The sequence below is a fragment of the Molossus molossus genome, unplaced genomic scaffold, assembly GCF_014108415.1.
Source record: "Molossus molossus isolate mMolMol1 unplaced genomic scaffold, mMolMol1.p scaffold_m16_p_4, whole genome shotgun sequence".
NCBI lineage: Eukaryota > Metazoa > Chordata > Mammalia > Chiroptera > Molossidae > Molossus > Molossus molossus.
In genome coordinates, this window is record NW_023425377.1 from 111853220 (window position 1) to 111875473 (window position 22254).

Below are 22254 nucleotides of genomic sequence, written 5' to 3' on the forward strand. Positions count from 1 at the left end.
TGTGACCCCTGTATGTGTCAAGAATTTACCTGCATTGTTTCATTCCACCCTTGGAGGCAGGTGGGATCATGAGGAGTTAATGCAATTTGGAATTGTAATATGCCAGGCAAATAGAAGGTACTTTTAGCCCATTTTTTTGCATATCTGTCAGTCTATTGTTGGGCATATTGGCTCACCTCAGTACTAAGGTGAGTGGACAAAAGCCCATGCATGGGTCAGAGGTTAGCTATGTGAGAATTATTAAACAGTTTTATCTGATACGTGTTCTCAAAGCCTCAGTGCATTTAATTAATTCAGTAAAGCAGGAGTTACAAAATCAAATCCACCAGCCATTCACCCTGAGACTGAATTCTTTCATATTGCAGATATACATGTGCTTTTAAGTTGATAAATACAGTGATGGGTACATCTTCAATATGTAACAGAAGAACAACCCTGGATCACTTCAATAACTTTGAAGTTTAAAAAACAATTTTTTTTTTTTTGAGTTTTGGGAAAGGATAGATCTAGCTGATTAGCATGGAACGGAATTTAAAATGCTGCTCCAGTAATTTTTAGGCCTAGCTGTGGCATAACTTGAAACAGGATCCAGCCCAATGGTACATATTGGCGTGGACAGGAGATGTGGAGGGAGGGAAAGGAGAACTACTCTTCGCTTATGCGCACACAGAGGCTCCATTTGGGTTCCAAGCAATTATTTTTACTGCTTGTCAGCACTCAGGGTCACCATTCCTTAGCCCAAATAAAGAAGCTCATTAGTAAAAGATGTCCTAGAGAACAGCATGACTCATTTACTTGAGAAATCGAAGGCAAAAGAAACCCCTAGCTAATAATATTTTGGACTTATTTTTGAGAAGAGAAGAGATGCCGAGAAACTGCTAACAGTATAAAGGGCAATTCGGAATGAAAAATTCATTCCAGAGCTGCTAGTTTGGAAATGAGCACCATTTTCACGTAGGCCATTAACTATGACCTTACTTGGAATCACACTAGTGTCATTCTTCTTATTTCTCAATTGCTGAAGGTGGAAATCAGTCACCAAGGTGATGCCGTCTAGTGTTTTCCTAGGAATCAGTAAGACCCAGACTGAACATCTGTGCAAAAAAGGAAGAAAGGCAAGGGTGGCGGAGGACTATTCGGGATTTCAGGCAGGTGATAACAAGCCCTCTTCAGAGTTTTTCATTAATCTTCCACACAATAAGTGTCCTGGATTTTTTGGGTAGCAATTTGCACAGACGGAAACTAATATAAAGTTCATAAGTATTTTCTTTGTCATAGACCTATTGACGTAAAGTTCATCCCTTTTCTCCCATGGGGGGGGAACATGTATTGAAAAAATATCTTATTTCCTCTTTGAGAGGCATATTCTACTATGGATAAGCTCTCGACAGTAAAATTCGTCCTGAAAACACGTTTGTGAAAGATTTCAGGTCTTCTCTCTTTGAAAGGACGTATGCTCCCAGGAGTCCCTAGATCGTAGCAAACCTCACATATCGTCAAGAGGGAGAGATGAGAATCAGTATGCAAATGAGTCTGGAGGGGCCTGGGCTGAGCTGGTCTTCCTCATACCAGCGACACTGGGTGATGGTCAGCGGCTCAACAACAAAGCGATTCTGGCTTCGCTCTGAAGTGGGCGCCAAAGCCTAGAGCATGCGTGACCCCACCGCCTCAACCCAGCTGCCGGGTAATGCTGGACACGCTTAAGAACTTTATGACAGCGAGACTGTTAGAGACACACTGCATCGTCATGGTGGCTCCTCCGGACAGTTAAAAGTTTAACCTTGGAGAAAGTAAGGATTTGAAATAAAAATTGATGTCACTTCTTTAGAGCAAGATATAAACATTTGATGTCAGGCCAAGTCAGATGACGGTTGTAGGAGTGTTTTGTAACCATCACACCTCAGTAAAACGTTTGTTCTGATAAAAAAACAACAACAACATCCTGATTGAGACATTTCTAGGTCGGTCAGAGTAAAGGCTCGGTCGCCTGTCCCGAGGCTGAGGCTCTGCTCTGCTCAGAGCTGTGTCCCCTGGGCCCGCGGCCAGACTCATCGACTCTGAACCGGAGCTGCGGTGGCCAGCTCACAGCCTGGCTCCAAGGGGACAGGTGGTAACTATCCACCCACCCTGCCTGTCCCTTCCTCTTTTCATAGAAAGAAAGGAACCTTTGCTGTTATTCCAAGACCTGTCCGCACGTGCAGGACAATAAAGAGGACCCAGCTGGTCCTCTGTTGGGGAATTCATAGGCCACCGGGTCTCAGCTGTCGGCCGGCGGTGACTGTAACTACAGTAGGCTGTTATCTGGAGGATTCTGGAGCATTTGGGCGACTCTTGTGCAACCCTTGCTGCCTGGCGGCTGGACTCTGGGACTCCTACAAGGGCAAGCAAAGGGCTCATTAGTCCAGATTTCCCCCAGATAGTTGCTTCCAATCAAACAGGAAGGCTGGGGAAGGGCCAAGCCTCCTTCTCCTCCGGCGGCCACGTGGAAGGCGGCTGGTTCCAAGCGCCAGGGACTGGGGCATGGGCAGAAAGCTGGCTGTGATCTCGACCAGGTGCAGCTGGAAAAGACCTACAGATGGGAAACTGAGGACACACGGCACGTGGACTCTCTCTGCAAGTGAGATGTGATGCTGACCTTCAGGAGAAGATTACCGGGCCGGCCTCCTCCTGACCAGATGTCAGTGCCCAGGCGGGTCTCCCCGGTCTGCAGGGCAGAGTGGGCCTCCTAAATCTCTGCTCTCCACGTGGAACAATTTAACTTTCTTTTTCAGCCACATATGATGTGATTCACCGATCTTTACCTTTCACTCTACAGCTCTGAAAAAACATCTATTTTCCTAAGCAAGTCTTACAAGAAACCTCAGTTTAGATGCCAGTAGGCTCGTGGTGTCTGTGTTTTAGCTTTCTGTTCTATGGCAGGCCCCCGGATATGAAGAAAACAGTTCTACATCCTAGAAACATCAAGTGGTCTAAAATGGAACTTTTTGAAAAGCTGATATGTCTCAGTTCTGGCTGCTGTAACGAAGTACCATCAACTGGGTAGCTTTTAAACCGCAGGTGTTATTTCTCATAGTCTGTAGGCTGGAAGTCTGAGCTGGGGAGCATGGTGGGGTTCTGGCGAGGGCCCTCTTCCTGGTTTCAGACTGGCGACTCCTCATTGGTTCTTTACATTGTTCCTTCACATGGCAGAAGGGGAGCGAGCTAGCTGTCTGGCCTCTTCTTAGAAGGGCACTAATCCCATTCACGAGGGCTCCACCATCATGGCCTAATCACCTCCCATAGTTTTTACCTCCTAATACCATCACACTGGGCATTAGATTGCAACATATGAATTTCGGACGGACATGAACTTTAAGTCCATGGCAGGGTGTGTATTAGGTATGGTACACTTTGGAAAGAGTGAACTAAATAACTTCCGAAGTACATGGAAAAATCTTCAAGTGCAAACGTGGAAAGTAGAAACTGCGCAGAGTGGAGCAGCACCCAGATCAGGCACGAGACAATCTGAGTTTCTCATGGTCTCTCTGAACAGTGCACCTGAACCTCCGGGTCTCAGGAACGGCTTTGTAGGAGGTTTCGCATTCTCCGTGTCTGAGTTATACTGTTAATGATGTTTAAAAATCAGAGTCAAATATGGAATAATGAGACCCTAATGTCGGTCATCCCTAATTGCTGATCACTGAATTGCACACTCCAGCCGACCTCAAGGGCTTCTCCTTCTCCCCAGCTCCATACGCCGCAGGCAGAAGCCATGTACTTAGGACAGGCCCTGGCTGATAGAGCAGGAGAGTGAGAATCATAGAGCCCAGGGATTAGAAGTGTCTTGAGAAGGCCTTGGAGGAAGGTGAATGTATAAAGTGCCTAGAGTGTTACTGCTTCTTGAAGATTTTCATGGAATTGGGGTGAATGGAGAGAAGGAATGTGAAGTATGTGTTGCTAGACGCCTTATTACTTCTAGGGAAACACATCTTGTTTTCATACTTCAAGCCCGTTTCCTGTCGCAGAGACCAGCTCATCAGCATCTTCCCCTGTAGCTCCTGCTCTGTACTTGAGGGTCATTGTCATTATTGGGCTTATATTTGGACTCTCTTAGCCTTTATTACTTTCACTTTTTTGAAAAACAACCACAGCAAAACATTTCTCTTTTTGCTCTTTTATTTATTTATTCTATACGTGTTTCTAACTTTTAACACTGATGAATGAAACTATCCTACAGAGTTCTGATGATATAGCATATACTGGCCCTTTCTGATATTTTTCAACATTGCGTTATTTTAACAGTTGTACTCCAAATGTGGCATGTGTCTACAGGGTCTCTCGGCCTTTCTACAATATTTACATTTAGTTATTTTGCATATCGAATGACTTCCCCTTTGGTTTTTAGGAAAAAGTTTTCTCATTAAGTTCTCTCATCTGGTATTTTATGTTCTGTGTCCCTGTTTCCCAGGCTTTTCCTCATCAAATGACCGAAAAGACAGTAGGGTAGGTCATCGCCCTCCCCGCTCAGAAACTTCTGACGCTTTCCTCGCCCTATACAGATACTATTTCAGTTCCTTAACCTGGCATCCATGCCTATCATCTGACCTTATCATTTCTCCTTATTCACTGCTTCCCCTAAAAGACCGCAACAAATTTCTCAGACCTGTCTCCCCAGCCCCCTCATTAACGGATCCCTCAGCCTGTCCCGTGTGTCTCTGTGCTCTCACCACCTGCTCTCAGACCTCTTCCCATTGCTTCCCAGTGATCTGAACCCCACCATGCTTTATGTACCCTCTTCTTGGTGGGGTCTCTGCCTCCCCTCAGGGGCACCGTTCTACCCTGTCATCCACTATAGGAGACTCCTGCCTCCCCTAACTCTGCATCTGCCCTACAGAGCCATGCCCATTTGGTATCATCAAATGGTGCAGAGCAGGGTTTTTTTTCTTTTCTTTCCTTTTAAAAAAATATTTTTATTGATTCAGAAAGAGGAAGGGAGAGGAAGATATAGAAACATCAATGAGAGAAACATCAATCAGCTGCCTCCTGCATGCCCCCTACTGGGGATGGAGCCCGCAACCTGGGCATGTGCCCTGGCCAGGAATCAAACCGGTGACCTGGTACATAGGACAACGTTCAACCAACTGAACCGCACTGGCTGGGCTCTTTTAAAAAATATATATATATTTTTTACCATTTTCATATTGAATTGTATTTTTTATATAAAAATAGGACTCTTGTTTTGTCGAGGTTCAATCATGGGTGGTTCAATCATGCTCGAGTGGTTCAATCACGAGTGACTAATGTTCTTTTCTATATCCTTTTGTGTTTTCCAAAAATATTACAGTTAGTATCTTTATAATAGTAACAACAAGCCCTTATTATGTGGTGACAACCATATAGTGTAGGTGTTCCTATCTCCATTATACATGTCAGATAATTTATTTGAACCGTATCTAAGTCTGTCTGACTCCAAAGCTCTGTCATTTTTAGGTTCTTAAGTAAAAAATGTAGATTTTATTTTCTAATGTAGGCATTTAAATCTATAAATCTTTTTCTAATTACTACTTTAGTAATGCCGCATATTGCTATCATTTATTCTTACTGTAATATAGTTTGAAAGATTTTCTTATTTTCCTTACATTTTATTTTTTAGGCTCAAGGGTTATTTAGCAGTGGGTTATTTAATTTCCAGAGATTTATTTTCTGACATATCTAATTGTAAATTTTAATTTAATTCCAATTTAGGAAGAGAATATACTCTGTGATATTTCACTTTATTATTGAGGTTTGCCCTGGCTGGTTTGGCTCAGCGGTTAGAGCATCGGTCGGCCCATGGACCAAAGAGTGGCAGGTTCGATTCCAGTCAAGGGCACATACCTCGGTTGTGGTTTGATCCCAGGCCCTGGTTGGGGTTGTGTGGGAGGCAACCAATTGATATGTTTCTCTCACAGCAATGTTTCTCACTCCCCCCCCCTTCCCTCCCTTCCACTTTATAAAAAAAAAATATTGAGGCTTATTTAATGGCTAGCGCAGGTCTACTAAGGCGCATAGTCCATGTTTCTGAAAAGACTGTGTGTACGCAGTTGTTGCGTATATGGTCTTCTCTGATCGCCAGTTAGGTCAAGGTGGGTGGGTAATGAAGACATGGGCAGGGCACCAGAAGTATCTACTGAAGTAGTCAGCCATGTATTTCTGGCTGCTTTGAGACCTCTTTTCCTTTACTAGTCCATGGTTTCACTATTGTCTCCAGGTGTAAATTTCTTCTTATTTATCCTGCACGGGAAACATTGTATATCCTGGATCTCAAGTTTCAGTTCTGGAAAATGGCTAGCCAATGATCTGCCTTGGTATTGCCTCTTCCAGGGGCATAATTCAAAAAGAGTCCATTTCCTTACTTTTTTTGCTCCGGCTGCCTTCCTCACCTCACCCTGGGTCTGGCCCTGGCCTCACCCCCTCTCTCGTCTCCCCTTCAGGATCTGACCAATCACATGCTACAGCGTTCCATTCCGCCCTTTATCTTACAGGTTTCATCACTTTTCCTTGCTGTGTCGTATTTTGTGGAATCGCTCAAGTGTATCTTTCAGTTTATTGATTCACTCTGAAGTTGTATGTAATTTTCTATTAAGTGTATCTACAAAGATTGTCATTTTATTTCTTTTTTCTAGAAGTTACTTTTGATCTTTTAAAATTCCAGTTGGTTTTTATAGCGTATTTTCTCTTCTGTTTTTAGTTTCCTCTTTTATATATTTATATATTATAAATAGCTTCTTTATTTTATGTTGTTTATCTGATAATTATAAAGTCTGATGTCCTCAGCCATCTAATTCTGCTTTTTGTTGCTTCTTTGGACTTGCCTTTATGCAGGCCTATTTTTTTCGGACATCATATAATGTTCAATTGTGAGCTCATTTTGGGGTTTTTAAAAATTTGGGGGGATCCTGAGATGTATGAGATGAGGTTTTATTACTTTGGAATAGGTTTAATTTGCTTTCTAAAATGTATTTACTTTATTTATTAAAAAATGTCTTTTTATTGATTTTTAGAGAGAGAGGAAGGGAGAGGGAGAGAGAGAAACATTGTAGGAAGAGAAACATTGATTGGCTGCCTCCTGCACGCCCCCTACTGTGGCTTGAGCCTGCAACCCTGGCATGTGACCTTGACCAGGAATCCAACCTGTGACCTCTTGGTGCATGGGACTACGCTCAATCAACTAAGCCACACTGGCCAGGCTAATTTGCTTTTTTTAAGTGAATTTCCTTGTTTGAAGTTTTTCAGGATTTATAATCAGTGTATAAAAGTGAGCCCAAAAGCCATGGGGAAGAACTATGTTTTATGCATTTTTATTTTATTTCATTAAAAATTGAAAAATATTATTTTTATTAATTTTTTTTTGTTACAGATGTTTCTCCTTTTCCCCCCATTGACACCCTCCTCCCCATACCCCCACCTGCCCTGTCCTCAGCTTTGTTGTCTATGTCCATTGGTTATGCATACATGCATATAAGTTCTGGGGTTTATCTCTTCCTTCCCCCCAACACCCTCTTCTGAGGTTTGTCAGTCTGCACCCTACTTCTATGTCTATGGGTCTATTTTGTTCATCAGTTTGTTTAGTTCATTATAAACATTTTTTTTTTCTTTATTGATTTTAGAGAGTAAGGAAGGGAGAGGGAGAAAGAGAGATAGAAACATTGATGAGAGAGAACATTGATTGGTTGCTTCCTGCATGCCCCCTGCTGGGGATTTGGCCCACAACCTGGGCACATGCCCTGACTGGGAATTGAACCGGTGACCTCTTGTTGCATGGGTTGATGCTCAACCACTGAGATACACCAGCCAGGCTGGTTTATGCATTTTTACAACACAGATTTTCTTTTTCTGCATTCCAAGCTAACGATGTCACAGGTCATTTTCCCCTTGTTACTTCCCCTTGGTAGAAGGCATTTAAAAAAATTACACACACTTTTTGGGCTTTTGCATGTTTTTATTTTCAACCCCTCATCTTTCTCAAACCTAAAGTATTATCCACTGTTTCTTATTATTAGGCTATTAAAATTCCAGGCTTTATGATCCCAGTGTTGGTAAACACATGTAGTATTCATAAATGCTTAAAAATGCATTTTCAAGTATGTTTGTTATATTTTATTAAGCATTTCTAGATGTTTTGAAGCAGAGGGCTTTTTAGACTCACTGGTATATTATCAGAAGCAGAAATTCCCTGATTGAGCACCATATAGTTTTTATTTTGTCCCCATTTTCTGTCATACTTTGATAGTGAACTATGGAGTCACTCAACTACAATTTCATTTCCTAAGATTGTTTATATTTCTTGCATTTAGGTATTGTGTGGGTTTTCCATGTATGTGTACTGTTAGCATTGTAAAAAATTTTCTACTGTTAGTTTTGTTGTTTGTATTTTCCACAAAAATTCTTGGTTCCTAGAATGGGGTGATAATTAAGAGTATATTTAGTTAAAAAATTTTTAATCTTAGTTAATTCTAAAAGATTTGGACTAAGTTTTACACTTTTCCTAACAAACTTTGCACAGAAACCAACTGCTAATAAAATATGGCTATCTGGCGAATCAGACCATCATCCCATGCGTGGAGTAAGTGTAGGAGAACAGACAGGCTGTAAAGGGTGCAAAAGGTCGCTCTTTCTTGAGCCAAGACGAAAGTGCTGTGAAGTGGCAAAGGGTTCTTCGTGTCTCCTTTAAGCAGTTATTTTAAATATTAAAAGCAATGTATGTGAAAGAGTTACCATAGTTTAACTTGAACAAGAGGGTCCATAATATGTTCCACATAATTTTTCAAATACATTGTGTTGGTTCAGTGACATTATGAATATTAAAAAACACACACACACACAATTTTTTTCTTTCACCGCTTCTAATCAATGGACTGATAGCTTATTTAAACCTCCTGTCGTGATACTAAAATTTCTCTATTGACATCTTTCTGGATTGCTAATATCCCTCTTTCTCTCTGTTTTTGTTAGTGGTACTTTTATTTCATCTTTAGTGGTGGTGGTATGTACCAGTCTGTCCAACTGGCAGTTTTTTGGGGGCATTTCAGCTCAATTTACTTCAGTATACAGTTCTAAAAGATAGGAATGCTTACCTACATAACCATGATATTGTCACCATAGCTATCACAAAATTAATTCCTTTTTACTATCTAATACCCAGACCATACTCACATACAGTATTCTTTATTTTTCTATTAGCAAAATTTAAAATAATGATCTTCCTTCATATTATGTGCTTAAGTAAATTAACCTCATTCCCCTTCATATGTTGGAAATCCATTCAAGAGCCAATTTAAAGAGGTAAGGAAGTAAAGAAACTTGAAGTGTATTTTTAAGATTTAGTTACTGGTACTTAATTTTTCATTTTTATTTTTTTAATCCTCACTCGAGGATACTTTTTCCATTTGCCTTCAGTCAGAGTGGGAGGGAGAGAGAGAGAGAAACATTGATGTGAGACACAATTAAGTGGTTGCCTTTTGCACAACCTGGGGACCCAACCACAACTGAGGTACATCCCCTAGACTGGAGTCGAACCTATTACTCTTTGGTCCAGGGGCTGATGCTCAAACCGCTGAGCCAAATAGGCCAGGGCACTGGTACTTTATTAAAACAGTAGAAAGTACTTACCAGCACAGAATTTCCTCTTACATTTTTAAGATTGATTTTCTTTTGCATTAATTTACTGGTTTTGAAGCTTATTGTGATTGTTTTGAATATAGATATTTCTCTTTCTTTGAGAGTTTCATTAGTTATTATGTTTAGTTTTGGTTGTTGTTGATAGTTTGTTTTTGCCAGAAGCAAAATCCTCATTACTACTAAAATATTTTTCTGGAAACTTTTCAATTCAACTTACATTAAAAACAAAAAAAACAAAACAAACAAAAACAAACAGACAAACAAAAAACCCAACAGAATACCCTTGGGCACCTTATAAGTGAATACCTGAGAACTAAGAAATCTAAGAAGTCACAAAGGAATTGAGATCCACATGGTGTTGTAATGTAGCACGAAGTCTCCCAGGGTTTTGAGAAAACAGTAACTACTCCGTCACTGACCTTTTGGCTTAGGAACTCGCATAGACATTTACAATGATACACACCAGGGCTAAAGCAGGGCAACTCTGCCTTCTTCCAACTGATGGTGTTTGTAGTCACTGGTGGAGGATACAGCCCATTGCAGACAGACCGTTCTTCAGACAGCCCCAGAAGAGAGCATGGTTCTTAAGTCCTCAGTGGTTAATTCAGTAAAATTCAGTAATGCTGCAGGCAGTAAAGCTGCCAGAGATGGTGAAACACTCAATAATAATTTTAACAGACTAAAACACTTAGTGGTAAAATGGATAAGAATATCTTCCAGGGAACCTAGGGAAATAAATGAGCTGAAGCAAAGATTAAGAAAGCCTTTAGTTTAGAGGAATATATCATTAAAGCAGGTTTCTTAAACTTTAATATGCCTACAGATCACCTGAGGTTCTTGTAAAAATAAAGATTCTGACTGTTGGTCCAGGGGGGTGCCTGGAATTTGGTGTTTCTAACAAGCCTTCCAGGTACCGGCGAAGCTGCAGCTTTATGGGCTACCCTTTGAGAATAAAGGGTCTAGACTCTGGCTGGCAACAGAATGAGATAGAAGATGAGAAAATGCACAGTGAACTGAGAAAAATTAATTCAGAGAACAGTGCTGGATGAGTATGTGTGTTTAAATGTAAATGGCATGATATATGTAATTTGCTTTAAACTCTTGGGAGAGATTATCCACTCTAGATTCAAAGTATAGAATTCACAATTCTAGTGAATACATGAGAAATATAGATAATAGCAAAAACATACACAGAATAAAATTTTTAAATAAAACATACATTCAAAATGAAATGGGAGACTTCACAATAAGAATTAAGTAATAGATTTGAATAATAAGACGTATTAGCGTAATAAGTGGTCCCCTGGAAATAGCAGAGATACCTGGATCCACAGAAGAGTTAAGGGAATGGGATTGGTCACAGCTACCTGCCTTCAAATTCCACCTTTGCCTGCTGGCTCTGCGGCTCAGGTAACTCCTAGGAACCAAATTGTGCTGCAGTTTCCTCATCTATAAAGTGGGACAATAGCCCGGCGGTGTGGCTCCGTGGACTGAGCATAGTCCTGTGGACTGAGAGGTCCCGGTTTGATTCCTGGTCAGGGCACATACCTGGGTTGCGGGCTCTGTCGCCAGTAGGGGGCGTGCAGGAGGCAGTCGATCCATGTTTCTCTCTCACATCAATGTTTCCATCCATCTCTCCCTTCCTCTGTCTCTAAAAAAAAAAAAAAAAAAATTTCAATAAAAACATATTAAAAACAAAACAAAAACAAAATGATTATTTTGATTATTACCTCTATGATTTTTCATTATTGATGTTTAATCTAGGTATAATTCAGAAAAGAAAATTTTTTTTCTATCTTACTGGGTACAAACAGAGATAAATAGGTGCTTATTGAGTTTCTTTTTTCAATCTATATTTTCTTTTCAAAGGTTAAATGCAGACAGTTATAAAAACCTGTAATTCTAAACCTTTGTTTTGTTTGTGTTCTTTTCTGAACTAATTGTTTCATAAAATAATAAGCAAGGGAAAATTAGAAAGGAATCCAACTGGTAGCAGTTTTAGTATTTGCAAAAGAAAATAACTTTAAAGGTCAAGGATAATGCTTACCATCTGACTCTAGATGTTTTCTGGGTAGTGTAGCCCAAATAGTAAAAATTTCTCAATATATACAAATATATTTATTTGTATATGTTAAATCTACCAATGTGCTTTAATGTGGAATATACATGCATTTTATGGTAGATTCCGTTTTATTAAACAAAGCCAACAATGAATAAGTAATTTGAGGAGGAGTATTAATGTCGAAAATATGGAAAACAGCTGTTCCAGAAAAAACACCAGTGTTCTGTCTCCACGTGCTATTCTGAAGGATCACACCTGCAGATGGTGAGGAAGAATATTTGCATTGAAATCTGTCTGCTCTTTTATTTCTTCCTCATTATCTTTAAAATCAGGGACTATCTTTAAAATCTATTTGTGCTTTTTTTTTTCCCCAAGTGGTACATACAGGCGAGTGAAGATCCCAAAGCCACTTAAGAATCTAAACTATTAAAGTATGACATTCTTATGGAAGAGTGAGCAAATCTAAAGTGTACAGCTTGATACATTTTTGCAAAGTGAACACACTTTGAAGATCCAGGTGCCAGCTCAAGAAAGCACAGTATGAGTACCTCCAAAACTCCCCTTATGTCCTCTCCCAGTCACTCATACCAAACAGGAGTCCCCCTCCCCAGCGTTTTACATAAATGCTGTCCTGCAGTAGGTGTTTTTTTTTTTCTGATGATCTTTTACCCTAAACACTGTTTCTGATAGTTATTCATGCGGTTGATGTAACTGTGGTTGGTTCATTCTCATTAATGTATAGCATTTTATTGTTCGAGTAGATCTTAATTTGTTAGTCAGTTCTACTGTTAATGGTCTCTGAGCTGTTCCTAGTCTGTCTGTCCTTGCTGTGAAGAATGCTACTGTAAACATTCTTGTACATAATTTTGGCAACCATCGTATGCCTTTGAAGTAGTTATAAACAGAGAAATGGAATTTTTCCAGCCATACGTTACACGTGTCCATCTTTAGTAGATACTACCAAACTGTTTTCTAAAATTACACCAGTTTCCACCATCTTCCCCTCAAGCAGGATGTCACACCACCAATGCTCTGCATCTCTGCCAACTCTTGATAGTGTGTGTTCTTTTTATTTTAGCCACATTTGCCTGCATGTGGTGGTATCTCATTGTGACTTTAATTTGTATCTCCAAAGGACTAATAAAGTTGAGAAAATTTTAATATGTTCATTCACAGTTTGAATGCCTTTGTCTGTGAACATTTTATGTCTTTTGCCCATTTTTCTATGGAGTTGTATGTCTTGTTCTTATTGATTTATAGGATTTTATTTAAATATTCTGACTACCAGCTGTTATATGCATTGCAAATTTCTTCTTGTACTTTGTGGCTTTTCATTCTCAGCTTGGCATCTTTTGATGAACAGAAGTTCCTAATTTAAATGTGGTCAAACATATCATTTTTTTCTTTTGTGGTTACCATTTCTTCTGCTGTTTAAGAAAGCGCTGCTTACCCTAAGGGAAGAGATACTGCCTTTGAAAAGCTTGGTTGTTTGATCATTCACATACACAGCCCTCGCAAACCGGTTTTTGTATGGGTAGGAGCTAAGATTCATTTTCTTATCCCAAGTAGATCTATGATTCATTCAGTACCATGTAGTAGAGAGACTGCCTTTCTCCTCTGCTCTACATCCTCAACCTTGTCATAATTTACTTATGTAATGAGTTGTCACCATGGCCTTGGGTTTGTTTCTGAACTCTCTGTTTCATCCAAATACCCGCTGGTCTGTTTTTGTACCAATTACACACTCTGTTCATTACAAAATCTTTATAATAAATTTGGTATCTGGCAACTGAAGACCTCTAGCTTTGTTCCTTAGTATCACTTTGGCTAATCTTGGCCTTTGCATTTCTGTAGAAATGTTAGCTTGTTAACTTAAAATTAAAAAAGCAGCTATTGGGATTGTGATTACATTGAATACATGAATCAATTTGAGAAGAACAGTCATGTTTATAGTATCAAATCTTCCAATATGAGCAAGGTACACCTCTTTCTGTTTATTTGTCTGCTTTATTTTCTCTAAATAACGTTTTTTGTGTAGAGGTTAGGAACATCTTGTGTTAGATTTATTCTAGGGTATTTGAGACTTTTAAATTCAATTTTAAATGTATACTTTCTACTTTTTAGTTTGTTTGTTGTTTTATAGTAGTACAACTGATTTTTGTAATGACCCTAAATTCAGTAACCCTACTAAATTTACTTATAAAACTAATAGTTCTTCTTTATTATTTTAATTTTATTTAAATATTTAATTTAGAGAAAGAAGAAGGGAGAGGGAAGGGGAGAGAGAGAGAGAGGGAGAGAGAGAGAGAGAGAACGAGAGAGAGAGACTGATTTGTTGTTCTACCTATCCATGCATTCATTAGTTTCTTCTTGCGTGTGCCCAGACTGGAGATCGAACTTACAACCTTGGTGTATCAGGATGATGCTCTGACCAACTGAGCTATCCAGCCAGGGTTATTATTTCATTTTTAAATGTATTTCATTATTTATTCAAAGAAATGGATTTAAAATTATTGTCTTCCTTGGAATTTTTATTTTTAAATATTAACTGGCTAATAACATTAATTGATATTCATAATAAAAAGAAAAACTAGACTCTAGATGACAGTGTAGGACAGTATATCAGTATTTCAGTAGGTGCTGGAAAAATTAGAATTATTGACTGATCTCTGTTTTTACCTGCATAATACTCTTAAGTAAACGAGTCTATCCATCTGATCTTTAGTTTTCTCATCTGTAAAATAATGATCATGAATTCAATAAGCTTTAGTTCCTTTTTATCAGGGGTGGATGACTCAAACAACTGTTGGGTAAGTGGTTGTGCATTAGGATTTTCCCTCTTTTTTCTACTCTTCCCCTTATGGCACTGTGACTGGGGGGCACTGGGCCTTATGTGATCTCATTGGAGGGAGAGTGATAAGTGGGACCATGTCCACTCAGTACTTCCATACTTCCATGTCTTCTGCTCAGGCACTTGGGAATTCTTTCTCGCCCAGACACCACACCGTGGCTCTGGGGATAAGGGGGTTCTGCTTGGGTTCGTCTCTTTAGACACTTGGCTCTCTCCTCCTATGCCCCTAACTGCTCCTGTGTCACATTAAATATGGAATGCTAGTTCTCTCAGAGAATCTTGAGTTCTCATCAGTCTATGCCCTGAAAAGTAGCCTGCTCGTCTGAAAGCTCCCATCCATGTTTGTCTGGGGATTTAACTTAAGAAAAGGCAAATGAGGACTTGTGTTTGCCCTCCTCCTCCCCTGTCTGTCTTCTTATCCATGCAACTTTTCAGCCCACGGTGGTTTTCACATCTTTCCATCACACCCTGTGTCTTCTCCACACTTAGAACCTTGGCACTTTGTGACCTAGTTCGCTGGGTCTGACTTCTAATATGCTAGTGGAAACCAAGCTTGTGGTTTTAAAAACCCCTTTCTGCCCAAGGAAAGCCTAATATTTAAAACCATTGTTTTGCTGTGGATCCAGAATTCTGGCTGGATGTCAAACTCCAGACTGCTCCTTTCTGATTGTATTTATCTTGTAACAATCCTAATGCTCCTTGAGGCAGGTGCTACCTCCAGCAGAAAGGCAAGGTCAGACACAGAGAAATGCAAAACCTTTGCATGTGGATGTATTTCCAAATATCAGCATCATTATGTGATGGCCCGTACCTCTCCCACATTCTTTTGTTTGCTGCCTTTTTCCTATGTGACGTATTAGTTTGTTCAAATGTTCTTTAAGTTTTATGTGACAGTGAGGACTTGTTATGCAGTTTCTATCATAGGACATACGATATTTATGGCACATAAGATAGTTCTGCCTTCTCTTTGTTAATAGATATTTAATACATAGCAAGTGGATGCGTACTTATTAGGAACCTCCTTCCTATGTGCTAAACATTGAATTAAATACTGAGGGGTATAGGTAGTAGGCAAAAAATACAATAACTGTCCTTGAGGTACCTGAAATATAGCTGGGGGGACGTGACAGCATAAGGCTACCCAAGAAGGCATATAAATTATAGGCATTAACTGTAATTGCTACAGGAGGTCAGAGAACCATAAATCAACAGAGTCCACAGTACCTGGGGATCATTTTGTGGAGAAGTTGACATTAAAGCTTTGACAGGGTGGTAAATTTGGAAGGTGCTGAAAAGAACTGAACTGCAACCAGGAGGAACAGACAAGGAGAAAGGAACTGGGAGAGACGACACGGGAGCCATTAGCACCCTGCCTGACTCAGTAGGACAGATTACACGGAAGGACAATGTAAAATTCATGGAATGCTCAGGAAACATAAACAAAATATATATATCCAGCAGACATACTGTGTAATTTTCAGCTGCTTCTCCCATAGGTCTTGTACAGCTTAAATTATAAAAACTAATATCATAGGTTGGAAAATTGGAAAATTTTGACCCCTTAAGGGAATAGCTACCAGATATCAAAGTGATTTATGAAACAGATCACCTTGTAGAAATTCCCTCGTAGGAGCATGAGAACTTTTAGATAACTTTTACATTCATACTCCAACCGGGGTGGGATATTTGGAGAGTAAAGGCAGATTTGGGAGGTTGAACTAAAGGTTCTCCAGGAATATCCACAGGAGGTAAGTTGTGGGGTGTTTCCCTGTTTCCCTTCTCATTGCTAGAAAGAGGTTCTTCACCGAGACTGTGAGAGTGTAAAGTGAATCTCTTGAAGTTTTGGAGTGGCAGTCAAAACACGGATGAATCTGAAGACCAAGAGATGAGCTACTGAGCAGTTTATGGCCAAGCAAAGTAGGAATGCTGTGTTGGAATTCGCCTGTTTTCCCAGGGTTGTTAGAGTTCCTCGTGGAGCAGCTGTGAGCCACGCGTGTGAGAACACTCTCACAAGGCTGTCCAGGTCCTGTCCCTCTAGGCTGCTCAGGGACTGAAGTGGTCTCAGCAGACAGAAGTCAAGACTGCACTGGGGGCTGTGGCTGTAGTAAGTAACGACGTGAGACAGTAAGACTCATGTCAAGTCTCCAGTGACTGGAGGGAGTGGAGTCAACACTGGCTAATAATTTGCTTTAATACATACCAGTTCCCTTAGCTCAGTGACCAGAAGTAACTTGCCTTCTCCACATACCTCTTCTTTTCCTGCCTTCCCTCTTTCATGCCATGTTCCAGAGGCATTGGCACCAAGGGTAACTGGGTGGAGAAGAGAGACCTCGGGAAAAAATACGGGACGCTCGTCATTGGCTGTTGGTTTCCACTTGCAGCAGGTCCCAGCTACGGAGGGAGACAATTTAAACTTTAAATCAGTTTTTTTTTTTTTTTTTTAAACATAGCTGGGTATTCTAAGGTCTAAATTGAGAATGTGTTTGGTGACTTCATGTAACTAGAAGATGCTTTTTAAGCTCCAGTTGATCAGGGTATTTTGATAAGCGCTTCGTTCTTGTTGGCTCAAAAGACATTGCATTAATTTTCTGGAGCTGCCATTACAAATTATTATAAACTGGGTGGTTTAGAACAAGAGGTGTTTATTTTCTCACAGTTCTGGAGGCTACACGTTTAAAATAAAGATGTCAGCAGGGCCCTGTTCTCTTCAAAAGCTCCGGCAGACGATCTGTTCCATTCTCTTCCCTTGGCTTCTGGTGGTGTCGTGGTCCTCGGCCGTCCTTGGCTTGTAGCTGCCTCCCCCTGACACAGCCTCCGTGGTCGCGTGGTGATCTCACTCTGTGTCTGTCTTCACACGACACTGTCCCATGCGTGTGTTTATATTTATGTCTCATCTCAGAAGGACACAAGCCATATTGGATTAAGGGTCTACCCTACCCCATATACTGTCGTCTTAACTTACATTTTAATTACATCTGGAAAGACTATTTCCGAATAAGATGACATTCACAGGGACTAGGGTGATACTTCAGCGTATCTTTTGAGGGACACAATTCAACCCACAACAGATGTAATTCTGCTTGGTGTCTGTACCCTGCAGTTAGGGGCTGTTGTTGGTGTGACTCAAAGTCCTTCTTAGTTTATTTCGAGTCATATGTGCCATTCCCTTTCACAATACACGGTAAGAGTTTCAAGTCTGAAGCAGTGTTTCTCAGTCATCCCTGTCGGGGAGGCAACAACTGGAGATGCCTCTTTCTATTTTGTCCATTTTCCTTCCAGTGGTGTTTCTCTTCTTTAATGTTTGCTAAAATTTTTCTTTTAAAGTTTTAGTAGCAGTATGATTGAAGCTTTATTTTATTTAAAGTCGGGTTATTTACTGATCAAATATCTAGATTTGGGAATCCATGGACACCATGAATAAAGAAGTATGTGGATTTTTCATTTTTTTGTCTTGGTTAAAACTATGAGCTTAGCCACTGGGCCGGGGGATTCTCAGTCCCAGATGCACACCAGAACCACGCAGGCAACTCTAGAAACTACTGATGACCAACACCACCCCAGGCAATTAAATTAGAATCTCTGGGCCTGTTGCACAGTGCATATGAATCAACCAAACCCTGCATCTCAAGGTAGCAGTTACTGGATTGGAACGGGCACCACCTTCCCCATCCATGTACTGAGAGAAGCAATATACCACTCTGGTAGGGCTGTTGCCAAGACTGAATAAGTTCGCTCATGTGCAATGCTCATTAGCGTGTGATGGCTCCTCATGAGACCATGTGGGTGGTGAGTGCTGACCCTGGACTGTGGGCTTGACATCGTTGTGTAGGTGGGACCCTCTCTCCAGCCGGGCAGGGTAAACCAGAAGCCCATGCCTGAGCCCCCGTCCTCATGGGCGCATCCAGGGAAGGCTGGAGCCATCCACGCATCTACAACAGTGCCGGCATGCCCATCGTGGGAGGACTGGAAGATTTCCTTGAGACTCAGCTAGACAGGAGGACACCAGTAAACGGTCTCAATTCCAAGGCCTTGAGCCTGCTCCCGTCCTGATTTTGTGGCTGCTGTCCTCAGCGATGCTGCTGGCCACCCCTCCCATGGAAACTCTCCTGACTTCACTCAGGACAATGACGTTTTTCTGATCTCAGTCTGGAGGCTAGAAATCCAAGATCAGGCGTCAGTGCGGTCGGGTTCTGGTGAGAACCCCTTGCTGGGCTGTAGGTGCCCTCGTCTCCTTATGTGCTCACCTGGCAGAGACTGAGTTGTAAGAGAGGCTGAGCGGAAGCACAGTGGGCACTGCGGTCGGCCCCGTGGCAGGCTGGTCTCCGTGGTTTCATCGCCTCCAGTCTTCAGATGCACTGTCTCCGCTTCTTGGAAAGAGATGTCCCTACTTACCTGCCTGTCAGATTTAGTCTTTCAAAATCCCCTCAGGACTCTTTTTAGACCAAGCAGGACCGACTGTCAGCTGGTGAGCACCAGTTCAGTTGTCCTGGTTAATTGTTTTAAGTTTATTTTTTAAATCCCCCTTTCCTGATGGCAGAATATTTTTTCCATGCTTTCCGTTGTTTCAACACATTATATCTTGTTAAATGAGGATAGTTTCACCAATTCCTTGAAATGATGGTCTACAGATGTTTCCTCCACCGAACTGTGTCTGGAGTCATTCTGTTTATTACGTTTTCTCTCAAGTCTGTTATCGACCCAAAATCAGGACTGGAGAGTGCAGTAGGGGGTCACTAGGTGTTTTTTTTGAACTGGATTGAGTGTTCGCAAGAGTAGAAAAAGGTCCGTTGCTTTAAGTGAATCTTGAATGATATCCCAGTTTCTTAGAGGGCTTCTTTGAGCTGAAATCCTCAGCAAAGTGAAGGGAAGCCACTGCAGTGGGGGGCTTGGCTGCTTTCTCGTCTTCCCGAAATGCTGCTCAGTCTCTTCCCCTCACCTGCCCAGAGACTGTGTTTCCTTAGCTGTTGGAGTCAGTTGATGCAACAGGCAAATTCAGTAATGTCCGGTATGAAACGTAGTGAGATGACATCGGTTAATAAAGTCATATAGGTTTCAAGTTGAGGGGAGCTAGTGAAGGGAAAAGGAGTCAAATTTATGGTGATGGAAGGAGATTTGACTCTGGGTGGTAAACACACAGAGCAATACACAGGCGCTGCATTTTTTGAAAGGAGAGTGATGATAAAAAGGAGTAAAAATGATGTGGATAATTATATTAGCTAACATTCATTAGTTCTATGCCCTGTATATGTATTTATCTCATTTCTTTAGCCTATCAGCTCTTGGAGTAGAAATGATTATCATTGCAATATTGCAGATGAAAAATGAAGGCTCACAGAGTTTAATTCACCTGCCCAAGTTCACACAGCTAGTGAGATGCGGTGATTGCATTTATACGGCTATTTCTATAATGACTGCTATAGCCAATTAATCAGTGTTGCTTTTGACCATTAACATTTTCTCAAATAACTTTCTTAAGGGGTGAATTTGAATTTCTCACCTACCTACATGACAGTCTGTTCTGCAGAGCTACTGCTCAGTCTTGAATTTCTCATCCTCCAATCTGCACATTCAGATAATGATGCAATAAAAGCTTTTATGGGATACTCCTCAAGATTGCTATATGCTAAGGGAGGGAATAAGATATATTTTCATAACTTTTGACTTCTATAAAGTTCTTTCCTCCTCGTTGCAGCATGTAAAAGCTCTGAAATTGTATCTCATGAGGAGGGTAATCTGCAATTATTTACAGAGTCATCTCGCAGTATCTCATTCGATCACTTTTGTGGAAAAACAGAATAGAAAAACAAACAAACTTTCATGAATATTTTAAAACCCATACCGACTGGGGGAGGGAGGAAAGTAAGTTCAGATAATTGCAAATTCCATTTCAGTCCGTCGTATTCCAAGTAAGCATTCTGTCTCAACATGGCTTACGTCTGATCTTTTCAAATGATGGATGCTGATGCTTTTCCTTGCTCAAGTGTGAGTTGTTCTCATGTGAGAGAGGGTGCTGAGCACAGGAAACTGGGCCGAGTGTCTGCCGGCCACCCATGTTCCTGGCTGCAAGGTTGAGGGGACCTTTGGGGAAGTTATTCTGCATTTTAAGCAAGTGGTTCCCAAGGCAGCTGCTGAATATTTTGTTAAATGATTTCCTTCTCTGACCTTTATTACTAGTGAATCTTCCTTAAGAAGCACTTAAAGAGTAAAAAGAAAGGTTGTTTTATTAATCTCTTTTTTCTTTGCCCACAGAACCCACAGAAATGGTGTTACCTGGCAGGAGAGCTGGACTCTTATGAAAAATCTGACCAAGGTAATACTTACTATGACTTGATATATATATTTTTTAGTCTGCTTAATTCTAATACATTAAACTCATTGGCTTGCCTTGATTCCTAGTTTTAGCTATTGAATAATAGTAAGTCATTATCTGAAAAATAAAGGGAATGGATTATAATGATTACCATATTTAGCAAGTAACAGTAAACTTTAAGGCATTTAAGCTTATCAAAACATTGTGGATAATGGTCAGTTTTCTGCACTACATTTATGTTAATATATGAATAGGGTCTTGACTAGAAGTTTGCATTCTCCTTGGAAATAACTCCAATTAGTTTGTCATATTTATAATGACAGACAAGAAGAGAATTTGATTCTTGTCAGAGAACAGTGATAAGAATTTCCTTCTATTTAAACATTAGCAGATGGTTTTACATATTAGTTTTTGAGTATGCAAAAGATTTCAGTAGAAATTCCTCTAAAGCTTGGTTGAGTTTTGTAAAGACACCATCATACAAAATATATTCTCTTTGGAAAGACTGAGTTCTATCAGACACTTGTTGAATAGCATACCTGATTATGCTGGACAGTTGCATATGTAGTTGCTAAAGTTTGAGATTGCTATGTGATTTATTTACATATGTTGGCTTAAAAATATGAACACTCAGGCAAATATCCTAATGATATATGTGTATAAACAAAGTGTAAGATACAGATATATAATGTGTGCATATTTTATGAATAATGATACTGTCTAAAAGAGTTTTTTCAGGAAAGTTTCTACAAGGTTAGAACTGTCATGGGAATTGGACCCATCTGTTCAATGCTATCTGTTTATAGAACTATGAAGATAGGATGTTACTGTATGTATATGCAAAATACATTTATTGAAATGTATATTAGATTGCATACTAAATGAAACTGATTGGGTTTTGCTTTTGAAAAATTGTTGAATTCCTAAAAACAAATGAGTATGAAACAAAGGTAGCATTTAAATTTCGTGGACATCAGCGGAAAACCTGTTTTTGACCTTGAATTTGCAGTTGAGCTAAAATAAATTGTTAGGTTGAATTTCAAATTGGGGTGTTTTTATTTATTTCTGATTTCAGTTGATTCTTCAAAGCAGGTGCAAATCCGCTAAAGAATCAGCTTCTCTCCCCTGAAGGCAATTTGGAATTGTAGTCTCTCTTTTCAAGTTTTAGCTATACTAAAATATTGATTGAATCTATAAACTATTTTTAAATGGTTAATGACATCAGTGGAGGGCTTCCTTTTGCGTAGAACGATTAGCCATGTCTCCCCACGGAGAGACATCGCAATGAGCACTGATTCCTAGACTGTCTGTGGAAGATGTTGACCCTGAGCATGTGATATAGACTTAGGGAGCTAAGTAGCAGAAAAGTACTTGTTGAGGAGGGTTGATGGT

At 40.2% G+C, this 22254-nt stretch overlaps 1 protein-coding gene across 5 annotated transcripts in view; it reads left to right on the plus strand.

Moving 5' to 3' along the window:
• Window positions 1-22254, plus strand: part of INPP4B (inositol polyphosphate-4-phosphatase type II B) — a 595725-nt gene that overhangs the window by 74421 nt on the left and 499050 nt on the right. For 2 of the 5 annotated variants that reach the window (XM_036282080.1, XM_036282084.1), the window contains exons 3-4: window positions 16343-16469; window positions 20802-20862. The gene's annotated coding sequence lies outside the window, so the exon portion shown is untranslated. Of the gene's footprint in view, window positions 1-16342; window positions 16470-16574; window positions 16657-20801; window positions 20863-22254 lie in introns of those variants that run through there. The other 3 variants (XM_036282081.1, XM_036282082.1, XM_036282083.1) reach the window with 2 other exon arrangements.